We start from the raw sequence: 16,405 nt of genomic DNA, 5'->3' as shown, positions 1-16,405 counted from the left end.
AGGGGGTGGGAGTGGAGGCGGAGGCAGCGGTGTTGGGGAGAAGATGAGATCGGAGGTGGCCCTTGGGGACGAGCCCTCGGACGGCAACGGAGATCCCGTGGAGGGTCTGCGGAGCGAAGGCAGCTCTGGGAGCAGAGAGGGGCGCCCCTACCTTCCAAAAGCATGGTTCTGGACACCGCGGGTAAACTGAGGCCCGCGTCCTGGCTCTGCTCGTCGCCTCGGCCCTGCGTTACGCCTAGCCCGGGCCGGCTGGAAGCTTTTCTCTGGGGGATGCAGGGGTGGCGACGTTTGGCGCCCAGCTGGAGGAGGCGGGCGTGGGGCTTCGGTGGGGAGCGCGGCACCTGGTTCGGAGGCGGGGGCGCTGCGGTCCCGGCTCCGGCGGCCTCCGGTCCCTCGGCTCCCGGCGGGGCGGGCCCGGGGAGGAGCTCGGCGCGGCCCCGCCCCGAGGCGGAGCCGGGGGCCGGCCGGAGCGGACCAGGCGGGGTGGGCCGGGGACGCGAGGCGGAGCGGGGCCCCACACAGGCCGAGGCGGCTGGCTCGGGCCCCTACGGTCCCGGCGGCGGCGGGAGGAGGAAGCCAGGCGGCTGGAGGAGGAGGGAGGCGGAGGAGGCCGAGGCTGGAGCGCCGCTCGCCGCACACTCACTTCCCCGGCTCAGCAGGGAAAGGTACCGCGCGCCCTCTCTTCGGCCCCGGCCCCCGGGCCCCTGGTCCCCTGGTCCCCTGGTCCCCGACCCCCAGCCCTCGCTCGGGCGCAGGCAGGGGCTGCGGCCGCCGCGGGAGGGCGAGGGGCCCGGAGCGGCCCCGGGGCTCGGCCGGCCCGGGGCTCCGGCGGCCAGCGCGGCGCTCGGGCCGGAGGGCTGGGGTGCGCGGCGTTCCCAGCGGGGGGCGCGGCGCCCCCTCGCTCGCGTCTAGGCAGCTGCGTCGGGCGGGGGCCGGGGGTCCCGGGTTGGGGGCTGCACGGGCAGGGGGTGGCGAGCCGCAGGGGAGCGCCTGGACGCCCGGCGGGCGCGCTCCGTGGGCGCAGACAAAGCCGGGCGCTGACGCCCCACGACGAATCGGGCGGCCGGAGGGTGGGCGCTGGGGAAGAAGAGAAAGCTCCGGTGCCGGCGAGGACGCAGGGAGAGGCTGGGCTGCCGTCCTTCCGGGCATCCGGGTGGTCTTTTCGCGGGGTCCCAGGCAGGGTGGGGAGCAGCTCTCTCCGAAGGGCCAACGGAGGGGCTCACGGGCTGCTCGGCAAGGGGTAGCGTGTGTTGAGGGCTCACTTTGGGAGAGGGGCTGGGGGCAGCCACTGCCCTGGGCTGGGGGCTGGGGCTCTAGTAGAGCGAGTGAGGGTCCCGTGGACTCCCTCAGAGCTGCACCGGGCAGGGGCACAGCCTGATGAGATAAGCACAGTGGCTGGCCCAGATGGTGAAATGTGCCCCCAGGTTGTTTGCAGAACCTGTTGGTGGTGGCACATCCCGTGCCAGTCCGCGGGGGGCAACTTGTCCGTGTTTGGAGCAAGCAGCGAAACGACAGGTGTCTCGGGGGTCATTGGAGTGGCGCGAACGGAGGGATAGGTAGAACGGAGGGATAGGTGGCGTGCATCTGAAAGAAAGTGTGTGCAGTAAAGGCCCCACATCTGCATTCTGCCGCCTTTGCCTCCTTTCCCTCTGTTGTGGGGGGGTGGGGGGAGGGAGGGGGCAAGCATCCTAGTTCCTGCGCAGGCCCATGCCTCTGCTTGGGCTTCAAGGTGGGCCGTTCCCTGTCCCCCCGTCTTCAGTTACTTCTCCTGCCTGTGGTTTGAGGAGCGCCCTCCCCCCCCCCCCCCCCCCATCATGCTCAACAGCATAGGAACGTCTGTTGGCACCCTTCTCCCCCATTTCATAGCGCCATTTTGCCTTCCTCTCTCATTCTCCCCCAGCTATACACCCACTTCCCCACTTCTCTTCACAGCAAAACTTCTCTAGAGAGCTGTCTGCACCTGCTCCTCTGGAGCACATCCTTTAGGTCCTTCGGCCCACCTGACCTGGCTTTGGTCCCTCACTTCACTGAGTCACTGGAGACCAGGACAGGTCTGCAGTGATTTCCATGCCCCGACAGCAAGGTCTTCCCCACAGGAAGGTCTTCCCCACAGGAAGGTCTTCCCCACAGGAAGGTCTTCCTTGACCTTCCTTGGTCTTGTTGATTATTCTCTCCCCCTAGAACTAATATCCTCTCTTGGCTTCTTCTAGTTTTCTTCCTCCCTCCCTGGCTGGCCCTTCCTTAGTCATCTTTAGGGACAACTCCTCCACTCAACTCTAAATGTTGGGGGATCCCAGGGCTCTGTCCTCAGCCTCCGCCCCTCCGCTGGCTCTCTTCTATTTACATACCCTCCAAGCTCTCATTCTTCCCTATGATTTTTAAAATCAAGCATTAATTTACAGACATACAGATCTGAAATGTACATCATTTTCATTCTTATGATTTTAAGTAGCAAATTTTATCTCCAGCCCCAGCCTCTCTATCCAACTACCCTTCTGAAGATTTATGATGTCCTGGATGTCTCATTGGGATGAAAAGTTTCACGTGGATGAACCAGAACCCTGACTGCAATCCCCAAATGTGACCCTCCACAGGCCTTCCCATCTGATAAAGGGCCCATAACCCACCCACCTTTAAAGACAAGAAACCAGGTGGCATCAACCCCTCCCTTTGCCTCCTTCCCCACATTCAGTCCAACAGCAAGTCCTTTTGGTTCTTTCTGCAAAATCTATCTTAGGCCTATTATTCTTCAGCTCTGACTCCAGGGCTACCACCCTCGGCTACTGCCCTAGGCTACTGCCCCAGGCCAAGCGGTAGTAGCTGCTACCCACTTTCCCCAAATCTACATTTGCCCTTCTCTAATCCATTTTAACAGAGCATCAAGAATGATTTAGGAAAACTGATTAGATAATCTCATTCCTCTAAAACCTTCAATAGCTCCCTATGGCACTTGGCTTGGGCATCCAGTGATTTATTTCAGGCCAGGCCTTGGGTGACTGCTGGGTACCTAGCCCTGAAGGGCAGGGAATTGAAGCTCCAGGGAGGAGCTGGGGCTGGGAGTCTCTGTAGATCCTTGTCTTTCCACCCACAGCTCTCCTGTTTGCAGAGGAGCCGGCTGAGAACTGAGTTGTGTGGCTGGTGCTCTCAGAATAGAGAGCTGAGAGCCAGGGGACCTCAGATCTGGGAGGGAGGGGAGCTGGGCCCTGGACAGGGGGACTGGTGAGGGACCCCAGGCAATACTGTGAGGTGAGTGCTGAAACTAGGGGCTGGGGGTCCAGATCTAGGGTCAGGCTGGCATGCCTAGGAAAGACCTCGAGCTGGGATAGGTGGCAGCAAGGAGGCTATCCTGTGTGGGAGAAATCAGGCAGAGGCGGAGAGCTGGGCCAGGACCCTGGTCTACTCACTGGGTGCCAGTGTTCTAAGGACTTTGCAAATATTAACTCCTTTAATCCTCTTAACAGCTCTATAAGGTAGGTCTTATTCCCACTTTACAGATGGGAAGACTGAGGCAGTCACACAGCTCAATAGTGACAGAGCAAAGATTTGAACCCAGGCAATGTGGCTCCAGAATCCATGCTCTAAACCTCTCCACTTGCCACTTTGCTCATGCCTCTCAGATGCGTGCTAGCGGAAGGCTTCTTAACAATCAAGTTGTTTTTCCTGACTCCCAGAGGTGCCTGGCCTTGGGGGCTGGGGAGGTAGGAAAGAAGTTACACCATCTAAGGGAGAAGGGGTCCTCGCTCAGAGTGGGCAGCTGGGTTTCTCTGCTTCACGCCCCACCTTTTCTTCCAGGAGAGGCTCCCAGCCCAGGCCAAAGAGTTGGGGGTCATGTACACTGTGATTTTGGGGTGCTGGGGAGGTCAGCTGCTTCTGGTATGAAAACAGCTCCCTGTTTGAGATGCCACCATTAGATTATCACCCCTCTGGGTTTAGCATTGCTCCGTTGCCCTCTTCATCTGCCTCTGGGGAGCCCGGGGAGGTCAGTAGGGGCTCTGCAGATAAACTGGCCTGTTTTGGATTCCTTCTAGAATGTTGTGAGGTGGAGCTTCAGACTTGTCCTTGGGAGCCTGGATGCGGGTCTGAGTAGGGCCTGGCTGAACATGGGAGCAGAGCTGGGGGAACAGAGAAATGCAAACTGAAAAGAGCTTAGTCCACTTCCCTGTTGGCCCTGTCCTTACCTCTTGTCTGTCTGTAAAATGGGATAGAGAGACTCTCTTTCTTTGCTCCCCAGAGGTTGTGGAAGCCGAGAACTCTTGGGGGTTACATGCTTGAGTGGCTTCTTGCAGACCCAGGGTAAAGGAGTGAGGACTCCCCATGGGATGGCAGCCCCCAGGAACTGGGCCAGAAAGGAGGGGGCTGGAAGGAAGGTGTGGCAGCCCTGTCCTGCAAGGCTTTTCTGTTTGGTCATGCGGACACCTGTTGGCAGGTGACTTGGCCTCCAAGGGGTCTGGCTGGCTGGCTGAGCAAGGATTTGCTGACCACACGGGGATGGAGTCTCTTTGCTCCAAATTCTGAGCCCCAGGGTTTAGAGGATCTGCTCCTCTATCTTGGTAGATCCTGCCAGCCCCCAGGAAAAGAGGGAGGCAGAGCTGGTGGCATTCTCTTCTGCATTTTGGGAAACCGAGGCATTGAGTAAGCACATTGCTGCTAGAAGCACACCCGGCCCATGGTGCTCTGGAGTGCTTGCTCTCTGGCAGGGAGTATGGAGGAGGATTGCCCACGCTGCCCCAGTCCTTTTCTGCTGAGTTGAAGTGAATGCTGAGGCAGATCCTGAGGCTGGTAGGCTCGAGCTGAGAGTGGACTTCCTGACACCTGGATGCTGGGCTTGCGGTCAGCACCTGGCATCTCGTATGCCCTAGCCTGGCACTCAGAGCCACTGGGAACACAGGACAGAATCCCCACTCTGCAGGGAATAAGAATGAGCCATGCCAGGTATGACATAATGAGGTGTACTTCAGACTAGCTTCCTGCAGGAGGTGGTGCTTTTAGAGAGTCCTAAAGTCCTAGGTGGCTTTGGCCAACAGAGGAGGGGATGGCATTCCTGAGGTGGAGTGGGACCCCAAGCCTGGAGAAGTGGGTCGAAGCCAGGTTGGGGAAGGCCTTGACTGTCGAGCTGCTGAGTTTGGACGTGATTCACTGGGCCCCAGGGGAGTCATCGAAGGTTACAGGCCAGGGGTACAATGACTTGATCAGAGCAGTGATCTATAAAAGTGCTTCTCCAACTCTGACATACACGTGCGTCACCGGGGTAGCTTGTTAAAATGCAGGTTCTAATTCAGCAGGTCTAGGGTGGGGCCTGAGACCCTGCATTTCTACCAGGCTCCTGGGTGGTACAGTGCTGCTGGTCCATGGGGCATCTTTGTGTGGCGAGGGTTGAGATTGGGGACTCGGGGGCCAGGCAGGTGCAGGGACAGGCACAGGTCAGGTGGGACCTGGAACAGGTAAAGGGGACTATCCCAGCTCCTGTGGACTGTTTTGGGGGAGGTGTGAGAGCTGAGATGGGGGCAGGGCAGAGGCGAGTGTAGAGAGGGTGCGGGATGCAGGGGGCTACTGTGCTGTGAGGTGGGGCGGAGTGGGGAGCCTCTCAGGGCTTAGGTCTCAGGCAGGGAACACAGGCCTGATTTCTAGGGTGTCTGACTGTGAGGAACTCCCAAGACCACAAGGGGGTGTCTTAGGCGACTGTCCCAGGGCAGAGTGACATGCAGGCAGCATGTACGGCATCTTATCTTTGCCCACAGCTGAGCCCGGCCCTATGGGTAGCCAATCTGGAGTGAGCACTCTTCCTCCAGCCAGGGTGGGGCCCAGGAGATTGGGGAAACAGCTGACTCCAGCCCCAGACATGCCATCTTCTCCTAAAGCCCCCGAAGTCTCCCCAGCTGCTGAGCCACTACCCCTGGCGTGTGCAGTGTCCCTTGCCTGGGCCTCGTAGCTGCCGCTGATGGTTACGTGAGCCGTGGGTGGGGTGGGCTACCTCCCCCGTGCACCTGGAAGTGGGAAGGCCTGGATGCTTCTCTCTGCTCTGCCCCTGTCTGGGCCACTACAGGCAAGTGTCTGCTCCCCTCTGAGGCCTCAGTTTCCTGTAAATTGAAGGATTCAGTCCTCTCCCTCCGGAGATGGGGGAGGGTCACAGGTTTGTTAGGTGGGGCACTGCATCTTCCCAGAATGGCATTTAATACATTTTAATTTTGGTAATATTAAACCTTGCATGCTAATGATGGAGTAGAGTGAGCAGTTCGCACGGAAGCACTGTCCAGCTTGCTTTGGGGATCTCCCAAGGCCCCTTACGCTTTGGGCTCTGCATGGCCTGGAGGGTGGTATCTGAGGGCACTGGTCAGAGGAGGCCCCTTCAGATGCTGGCAGGAGGGTGGGCAGTGACCTCACCCAAAGGAAGGTGGGAAGGGCCGACACTGAGGGCAAAGATTCAGTGACTCTGGGCAGTGCCAAGAGGGCTCTCAGGCTGAGCTCCCCAAATGTCCCACATACCTCCTAATAGGACCGCAGGGCCAAGCCAGTCACTCCCCACTTTGATTCCTGCTCGTGTGCCCCCTGCTGTGTTAGGCTGTCCTGAGGAGGTGGGAGGGGGTGGCATTTCTCAAAGACTGTTCTGAGAAACCTCAAGGGTTCAGGGGACAAGTAAGGGCAGAAACTGGCAAATTTAGTCCCCTACCCTGTGAGAGATTCAGTGTGCTAAGAGAATTAAAAGCTCTGACAAGTCCTGCAGAAAAGAAACCATTTGGTGTTTCCCAAACTGATTTCACCATAGAAATCTTTTTTTGAAGACTTCCTAATAATATCCCACTGACCAGGAAAACACCTGGTGGGAAAGGGCTGATGCAGAAGGATGCTGCTCCATGAAAGACCACAAACACGGGTGATGGGTGGTCCTAGAGTGCCAGGGAGGGAAGGATGGACGGTAGCTTCCTGGAGCACATGGACTTCATTGGATGGGTACTATTTGGACCATCAGTGGAAGAAAAGGGCACTGTAGAGGGAGAGGCGGCCTGGAGGGGCCTGGGGCCCAGAGCCAGCCCTGGGTTCTCACGACAGCAGCCCTGCTTCACTGGGTGGGTGAAGAAGGGATCTGGGAGGACCCCTCTGGTGCTTAGGACCTGACAGTAGCCAGGCCTGTCTCTCTGGGATTCTGGGAGGGCCTCCCACCCCACTGCTCCTGCCACCTTCTTGCTCTGCAAGTTCTCTCCCACCTTTCATCTCAGAGAGGGGGGTTGTGACCTCTGGGCAAGAAGCTAAGCCTCTCTGTGCCTCAGTTTGCTCATTTGTACTATGGGGATAACATTACTGCCCTTGTAGGCTCATTGTGGTGTCGAATACCTGTTGGCTGCTCTCAGTGTGACTGACATGGCTGTAGACATGGCTCTAGGAGGGACCCAGCGAAGGAGACCGCAGTCAGGGAGATGGGAGGCACAAAGGCCAGCAGAGAGCTTGGTGAGGCGTGGAGTGGGGTCCTGATCAGAGCACGGAGTGGTCTTCTGTAGAGGAGGAGAAAGAGTGAGGGCCGGGCGGTCAGGACTGGCTCCCTGGAAGAGTGGCTGGCAGGGTGGGGAGATCTGGGCAGAATGAGGAGACTTCACAGGCCACTCTGGGCCCTGAGGGCTCAGTCTGGGTGTGGGAGTCAGGATCCGGTGGGTGGGTGTGGAGACAGGGGGGCTGAGGGCAGGGCTGGGGTATCAGGGACCTGCCTTCACTCATTAGGCCGTGGGGAGCGGGGCAGTGGTTGATCAGAGCTGTATTCTAGTGAGAAGTGTGGCGGGGGTGTGCAGTGCTGGTGGTTGGGGTACAGGCCCCCGCCCTCCTCCTTTGGGCTTTCTTGCAGAAGAGCTGTGCCCCTTCAAGCTCAATGCACGGGGAAGGGTCTGCTTGCTTTTATGACCCTGATCCTCACATTCGCAGAGCTCTGAGTCATTTTCCCAAAAGGTTAGGAATTGCATCCTGTTGCCTTCCTGGAAGGGGTGTTGCAAGTGCGGGGGTTGGGGGAGAAGGGGGAGGGCTCCAGGGCCCCTCCCCCTCGGCTGGGGGGGACAGTCAGGGAGGCCACCCTGCCTTGCCTCTTGCCTCACCTCATTTCCTCTGAGGTGTGAGGCGTCTTTGTTCAGCAGCTTAGGTGGGGGCCCTGGGGTGTGGCATCTCAAACAGCCGGCCAGGAGAGGTTGCTGTCATGGGGCAGGGTCAGGCTGCTGTGGTGACGAGGCCAGAGTGCGAGAGGCCCTGGCCGAGGATGCTTCGTGAGCTGCTTACCCAGCCAGCCACACTCTCTTGTCCTCCTGTGCCCGCCTCTTTCTTCCTCAGACAGGCGGGAGCTGGGGGCTTTTCCTGTTCTCCCTAAATCAGGGGCCGGGAGGACGGAGGACGACGAAAAGCATTTGGGTTCAGCAGGAGCATGGTGGCCGAATCCTTGCCCCCTGTAGTCCAGATTCCTTTATCCTCTGGCTGCTTCTTGGGGGAGGATGTCAGGGAAGGTGTGATTTAAGACCAGAAGGAGCAGCACTTGGAAATGAGTTGTATTTTATTAGAAAACAGAGCAAAGAACCTAGTCACCCTCTGCCAACTTTGTGCCAGGCCCCGGCAGACCTGTAGTTCCTGTCCTCCCCACACGGCCCCACGAGGCACGAGCTATTACCACATTTCACAGATGGGCAGTGCCAGCAGATGGCGTGACTGGGTCCCCAACCGAGGTTCTGGGACATTTGGTCCAATGCCCTTTCCTCACCTCACCTCGCCTCACCCTCAGAGCCTGTTCCTGTGTTCTGTCTCCCCATCCACAGCCAGACTTGCCCTCAGGCCAGCCCAGCCCGGATTCCCAAACTCCTGACCCGGGGAGGACAGGCTGCTGGGCCCTCCTTGTGGACTGGCAAAAAACTAGACCTTGAGTCAGCTAGATTTTAAGATGATTCAAGCAGAGACACTCAGGACCACCGGTGGGCGAACATTCTTAGGAGAGATTTTTAAATGAGGACTTTAAATGTTAAATACACAGATCTCTTTTACTCTACTTTATTTTGGAAAATTAAAAAGTCGTACACAATTAATGCAAAACTTTTGAGTTAATCTGAAAAAGTAACTCAAGAAAAGATGATGAGCTTGACTCATTCCTTGGTTTTAAAGATGAGTAAAGCTTGAGCCTTAGTATGTTACTAAATGAATTTTGGAGCGTCTTATGTCACATGGCAGGTTGTGGAACCTCTCTGACCCTCGGTTTCCTCCTCTGTGGAATGGGGATATTGACGTGAGGATTAACTGCTTTATTCCACCTGGAATGCTTAGCATGCACGTCAGCCGTGCTCAGTGAAAACTAGTGATGATGATGATGATGATGGAATTCTAAGACCAGACATTTCTTGATTTCGAAAGTTGGCATGTTATTAAGTCTCTCTTTGAACTCAACCAAAGGACTTGAAGGATATGTTTGTTGTCTAAGCCAGCGTCTTAACTCCGTAGGTATTTTATGGGTCAAATCATGGGCCCAGGGCCCACGTGCCCATTTTGAAATGAACACCATTGGCTTTTCAGACCTGGTTCCAGCTCTTGCTGGGGCGGGAGGCGGTGGGGTTCCTTCTTCAGGGTTGAACTTTATGGAGAGTCCTTTATGGGCGAGTGTGTGTTAGGACTTGTTAGAGGAGCACAGCTGAACCTCTCTGAAGTTACCAGGAGGAGAAAATCTTGGGCCAGTGAGACTGTCCAGAGGGAAGTATGAGTTAATTGCTTTTTGAATTTTCTTTTGTGCTGGAAAAGTGATTAGACCATTATCTGCATCCCTTTTCTGGAGGATGAAGCCAAGGGCCAAGAGCTGTGGCCTGGCGTAGTGGAGTGCCTGGCAAGCCTTAAGCCAGCCTCCATGGGGCAGGGACACTAGGGTGGCCTGCAGCCCACTCCACTCCGCTCCCACCTGCCTCCTGATGGCAGCCCCAGGTTTTGGTGGCATGGCTGGGTGAGCCACCAGGCTTGGGGACGCCTCTCGCCAGCCCCGAGTGCCTGGCACAGTGTGTGGGGAGGGGTGAGGCAGAAGTGCCAGGCTGAGGGCAGTCCTCAGGGCTGCCGCCCCGGGAGGTGAGTGGGGGCCTGAGAACCGAACAAGCATTGGGCACAAGGACATGAGCTCAGTGTTTCAAGCCTTGCTCTGCCCTTCACTCTGTCTTGTGGCCTCCGTCACATCTGCAGACCTCTCTAAGCCTGCCGCCTCATCTGTAAAATGGGCACCGGGGAGTTTGAGAGTATTAAATGATGTGACGAATGGAAAGGGCCCAGCACGAGCCCTGGCACACCAAGAGCTCAGTAGGTAACTGTTTGCTCTGTGGCTTATCTGTGGCTGAATGTGGGGGAGATGTTTTCCTTTCCTATTTTGGGATCATGCATGCCACCTACCTCTGTGATGAACTATGCTGAGCAGGGGCCGTAGGAGAGGCAGCTTTGCTGGAAAAGAGTTTACAGTGGAGGGGTCCCCCTCCCCACAAACACAGCCTGGGCCCAGTGAGCCTTGGACAGCTCAGCTCTGCTGTTGGGGTGGCGGCATCTCTGTGGGCAGGGAGCACAGGGCCTGGGCTCAGCAGAGTGGGGACCCTGTGGCTTGGAGAAAGGATGGGCCTGCATCCTCTCAGAGCCCCCCTCCTGGGGGCTGGAGCCAAAGCACAGATGGGCTTTGTGCAGAGTCACGTGGGGCCGGCAAGGGGGAACTGCGCCCGGGCCGCACTCGTCTCACCAGTCTGTCTCAGAGCTTGTCAGTGGTTTTGAAAGAGTCAGTGGAAAGTGCTGACTGGGCTGTCCTCCTTCACCCTAGAACTGTGAGGCTGCGGCTCCTGGCAGGGAGAGAGGAGAAGTCCCACGGGGAAGCCACCTCCTTATCTGCCAGCTCCCATCTCCTGGGCTTCCAAGGCCCCATCTGCAGGATGGGTGGGTCTCTGAGCGGGGACACTGACCCAGGTCAGGGGCTGGCAGGGCCGTGCCTGCAGGTGATGCAGATGAAGTGGGGCTGGGAGAGGGGCCCTGGGCCCTGTGTTCGGGGGTGCACTTGGCCCTGCAGTGGGAGGCAGCCTGGAGAAGCGTTCCAACTCTGGAGACAGCCCTGAGGAGAGAGCTCGGCTCCGGCGTCAGACTGCTTGGGCTCTCCTCCCACCTGCAGGTCCTGCACCCAGTTGTATGGGCTCTATTTCTCGTCTTTCCTGCCTCACGGGCTTGTTGTGAAGGGGAAGAGGGATGACCAGTTGACACAGAATTTGTCAGGCTTTGTCTTGGTGATGTCATAACTGCTCACCCAAGTCATCCTGACCCCGCCCTGGCACTCACCCCCACATCCTGTCATTCAGCAAGTCCCCAGGAGGTCACCCTCTGATCCCCTCCTGCCTGTCACTTCCTCTGCTTCAGTGTCACCTCGGCAGAGGCTTCCCTGACCTCCCGCCACAGAGCAGCTGCCTCTCCCCTCCCCCTGCCTTTCTTTGTGGCCCCCGTCAGCCCTGAGTGTTCGACCCTCGGCGCGGGGGGGCTTCTGGCTGTTGCTGTACCCCGAGTGCCCAGCACAGAGTAGTACTCACTCAACTTTTGTTGTTGGTGTTTTTACTGTAAATATGTATAACATAAAATTTATCATTTTAACTGTCTTCAAGTATTCAGTTCAGTGGCATTAAGGACATTTACCTTGTTGTGTACTGTCACCCCCATCAAGATGCTGAACTTTTTTTCATCCTCCCAAACTGAAACTCTGTTCCCATTAAACACCAACTCCCCATTCTCCCCTCCCCCAGCCCCTGGCAGCCGCCATCTACTTTCTGTTCTATGCATTTGACTACTCGAGGTGCCTCATATACATGGAATCAAACAGTATGTGTCCTTTGTGACTGGTTGACTTCACTCAGCTAATGTCCTCAAGGTTCCTCCATGTTTTGCATGTGTCAGAATTTCCTTCATTTTTAAAGGCTGAATAATATTCCATTGTATGCGTATACCACATTTTGTTTATGCCTCTGTGGACAGACACTTGAGTGGCTTCTACCCTTTGGCCGTTGTGAATAATCTGTCTGTGAACGTGGGTGTGCAAATATCTCTTTGAGATCCTGCTTTCAGTTATGTCAGGTGTGTACCCAGAAGTGAAATTGCTAGGTCATGGGTAATTTTATATTTAATTCTTTGAGGAACTGCCATGCTGTTTTCCACAGTGGCTGCACTATTTTACATTTCCACCAATGGTGCGCAAAGGTTCCAGTTTCTCTGCATCCTCACCAATGCTCGTTATTTATTTATTTTTGATAGTGGCCATCCTACTGGCTGTGAGGACTAAGCAGTTTTGAATGAGTGAAAAATCTGTTCCCTGCTCCCTCTCGCCCTCATTTTACCCCCTCCTCTTGGGCCCCATTTTCTCTCATACCTTCTCTCCCCACCGGCCACACCCCAGGCCTGGAACATGCCCCCCGTGCTTTAAGACATCTCCCCACCCCAGGATATCCTGTGCCCACCCAGCTTCTCCCTGCTCTTCACCCTGCACAGTACGCTGTCTGCAATGCCTGTACCATTTGTTGAGTGACTGTGACTGTCCTCCCCACCCCATCCCCTTTCTCTGGAGGGTTGGGACCCTGCCTCTGGGGTTTGTGCCCTCTGGGGAGCCGAGGCCATCCTGCCTTTTCTCCTGGGCGCCCCCAGGGGGCGAGCTTGTGCGTGTGGCTGACTGGCTTGGGGAGGCTCAAGGAAGGCCCTCCCTGCCGGCAGGTCAGGTGAGTGTGGCCACATGGAGCCTGGGTTCGGAGGGTGAGTCCTGGGAAGGAAATGCGGTGTTGAGAGCCCATGGTGTGAGCAGTGCCTCTGAGCTTTTGCACGTGCGGTTCCCCCTGCCTGGGGCTCGCTCCTGCTGTCTCTCCTGCAGTCTTCTCTGACCCTGTTCCCTGCCACCGTTAGAAGCCTCTCACCGTCCCCTCCTGCATTCACCATCACAACCCTTAGCACCGCCCCGTGTACCTGTGAGTTAACTGGCTGCGGCCCTGTCTGTTGAACCAATCCCTGTGGCTAACGCAGTGCCAGGCAGGGCTGTGTCTTAAGGGAGACAAAACTTACAGATCTTTATAAAGACTTCTGAGTGGGAGCCTAGGACCCATTAGAGAGCAGAGCAGGTGTGATGGCAATTCCCATTTTACAGATGAGGAAACAGAGTCTTCCTCGAGATCACTGAGAGCCAGACCCCATCCTCACGCTGGGTCCTCTCAAAGGGAGCGGTCCCCATGGGCAGAGGTTGGCGTTGTCTGCCTTGGGATGGGATGCAGAGCGCTTTGGGAGCTGGGCAGCAGCAGGGGAGGGGAGGAGAAAGGGAGATGCTCAGCTTGAGCTGGGGGTGGGGACTGGACCCTGGATACTGCCTGGCCTTGCAGCTCTCTCTGCCTCCTCCTCTCCTCACAGGCAGGCCCCAGACGTTCTGGGCTGGCCTGGAATCTGCATTTGGAGCCTGCTCCAGAGCAGCGATTCTCAACCTTGACTGTACATTAGCATCATGTAGCGTCCTTAAAATAGATTCATGCTGAGACCCCACCCCAAAGCGTCCGACTTAGATGACCTATGTGGGAGCTGGGGGTTGGTCTTTGATAAAAATCTCCAGGTGGGTGTGTGCAATGGCTGGGCAGGAGTTCCCGTCTCCTGGGGCTGACAAGCTGCAGCGTCTGGCCAGGCTCTGTGCTCACTGTACCCTGGCCCTGGATTTCAGGGAAGAGGGAGCTGGGACCCTAAGTAGAATGGGGTCTTTACCTGGGGGTCTCTACCCTGCGGGGGGGGGTCTCTGGGGACAGAGAATTGCTGACTGTATTAGTTACCTATTGCTGTGTAACAAACCTGCCCACAACTTGTAGCTTAAAGCGGCAGTAAACATTTATTATCCTCACAGTTTCTGTGGGTCAGGAATTTGGGAGCCATTGAGTGTTTCTGGCTGAAGGTCTCTTGGGAGGTGGCAGTCAGAATGTCGGCTGGGGATGCAGTCATCGGAAGGCTTGACTGGGGCTGGACGGTTTGCTTCTAGCAGGGTGCACTCACATGCTGGGCGAGATGGTTTGGCTGTTGGTAGGACTCAGTTCCCTGTCTCTTGGGCCTCTCCATAGGGTTGCTTGAGTGTCCTCATGACGTGGTGACTGGCTTCCCTTGGAGTAAGCAGTCCAGGAGAGCAAGGCGGAAGCCACAATGTGCTTTATGACCTAGTTTCAGAAGTCACACTCCACGTTTCTACACTGTGCTATTGATTATATGGGTCAGCCTGGGAGGGGCCTCCACCTGGCGTTAGTACAAGGAGGTGAGGATCACTGAGGGCCAGCTTGGAGAGATGGTCCTGTCATTGTACTTACAGCCTCATAGACCTTGCCTGGTAGGTCTAAGTGCCCCCAGTAAGTGGGGTGGCCCTTCTCTCCTAATCCTCTGTTCCTTTCCTGTCGTCAGACCACAGCGGTGTCACTGTGGGATGGAGTGTTCTCTCTGAGGCCTGGAGGTCTTGCTCTGGAGCCATCATGCAGGAGGGTCTATGACCTCTCTACTGGCTGTGGCTACCCCACCCACATCTGGTGTGCCAGCCCTTCCTGTGGTGACCCCCACTAGCGTGCAGACTTGGGCCTGTAGGAAAATAAATTTAAGAACCATTGCTGCTACATGCCTGGCTCTGGGCTAAGCAGTTGTATTGTCTCACTCAACCCTGTGAGGCAAGTCCTCTTTCTCACCATTCTACTGATGAGGCTCAGGTCACTCATTGAATATGTGGTAGAGGTTTAAACCATTGGTATTTAAAAATAAGTGATCTGACTTCAGGGCCTATATGAAAACTATGGTGCTATAAGGTGTCCCCAAAGGAGGGGACTATTTATCAAGTTGGGTCATCAAGTGAAACACAAGTAAGTATGTTTTTGTGATTGTGTTTGTGTGTATGAGAGAGGTGTCTCTTCCTGGGATTTCCCCAGGGCCATGGTGACTTGGGTGCCTCAGCACAGGGCTGGAACCTTGGTCTTGAGGCTGTTTTTTTTGTCCAGATTCAGCCCTTTTAGGAAAACTTTCTCCCAGTGGAGTGAGTGACGGTGAGCACCATTTCCCATCAGCCCTCCTCTTCCCACGGCCTGGTCTGCTGACGCCAAGGGCTGTCTTGCACCAACGTAGTTGCCAGTAGATCAGTTCTGTGGTTTGAACACAGAGGTATAAGAGACTCACCGACTTCTGTGGTTGATGAGTTCCTGGAAGGAGATTCAGAGTTGGTGTATCAGGTGTTGCTAAGAGAGAGGAAATCCAGGCCCTGGGGTCTCATCTAAGAGCTGCTGAAGTGAAACCTGTGCCTTTAGGACTTTGCTTGGGACATAAGAAGCTGGCTAATAGGGTCTGGGGTCAGGGCCAGCCTCACTCAAGAGTAGAGGTGATCACTCTCACTTTACAGATGGGGAAGCTGAGGCTCAAGTGCTAAGGGACTCTTCCAAGGCCATACACGTTAGGGGCAGAGGCCGCTGTCTGGGCAATTTCATCTTTTCCAGGAGCATCCAGGAGCAGCATAATCACCACAGCAGACCCCTGACCTCTCTCTGAGCCGAAGGGCCGCGGGGTTTGCCTGCCTCTGGAAGATCTGGGATCTGAGGGGGACAATGTGGGCCGTGTGTGTGGAGAGGTGACTGCCTACCTGGCCAGACAGGACATCTGCACACAGACACACGCAAAGATGGGAAACCAGGCATGGGGGGTGAGGAGCTGGAGTTGGAGATGGAAGCTAGTAGTGGGGGTGGCCCAGGTTTTGAAAGGTTCATAGGAGATGTTGAGAAGCAATCATGACCGTCACCTGATGTGACCTATTGTCAGAGTGGGATCCACTCACTCAATTAACTAATTTTGGTGAGGAAGAGCCGCTCTGAGCTAACATTTGTTGCCAGTCTTCTTCTTTTTTTGCTTGAGGAAGCTTAGCCCTGTGCTAACGTCTGTGCCAATCTTCCTCTGCTATGTATGTGGGATGCTGCCACAGCATGGCTGATGAGTGGAGTAGGTCCACGCCCGGGATCGAACCTGCAAACGTGGGCTGCCAAGGCGGAGCACACGGAACTTTAACCACTCAGCCACGGGGCCAGTCCCCACTCACTTATCTTTGCTGAAGGTGGGCTCTCCAGGGTGGAGTTTGGGGTATAGCTGTCTGGGTGTGGGTGTGGGGGCAGCAGTGCAGTCCTAGGCTCTGCCCTGGCCCCCCTCCACTGCTGTTTCTCCCTCCAGCTGCACAGTCATCAAGGCTGCCAGCTGAGCTTTAGGCCCGTCAGAAAGACCCCAGCCTTTCTCAGGCTTCTTTCCATGCTTTCTTCCCCTTCTCCACCACCAGCTAGGCTGCTAGCCTGGAGCTGGGGCCTCTAGTCTCCAGGGTCTGTCCCAGCAGGCAGCAATAAGTCGGGGTCCTAGAACAATCCACCTGTGTCTATCCCAT

The 16,405-nt window shown here is 56.4% G+C and overlaps 1 protein-coding gene across 3 annotated transcripts in view; it reads left to right on the top strand.

The window, feature by feature from the left end:
* Nucleotides 1-516: 516 nt before the first annotated feature.
* The window catches only part of SMOX (spermine oxidase), a 36,762-nt gene continuing 20,873 nt past the window's right edge, over nucleotides 517-16,405 (top strand). For all 3 annotated transcript variants that reach the window (XM_046679755.1, XM_046679752.1, XM_046679751.1), the window contains exon 1: nucleotides 517-665. The gene's annotated coding sequence lies outside the window, so the exon portion shown is untranslated. The remainder of the gene's footprint in view (nucleotides 666-16,405) is intronic.

The sequence above is a fragment of the Equus quagga genome, chromosome 12 (assembly GCF_021613505.1).
Source record: "Equus quagga isolate Etosha38 chromosome 12, UCLA_HA_Equagga_1.0, whole genome shotgun sequence".
Classification (NCBI taxonomy): Eukaryota; Metazoa; Chordata; class Mammalia; order Perissodactyla; family Equidae; genus Equus; species Equus quagga.
The sequence above is the reverse complement of the archived record's forward strand: the minus strand, read 5'-3'. Positions and strand labels throughout refer to the sequence as shown.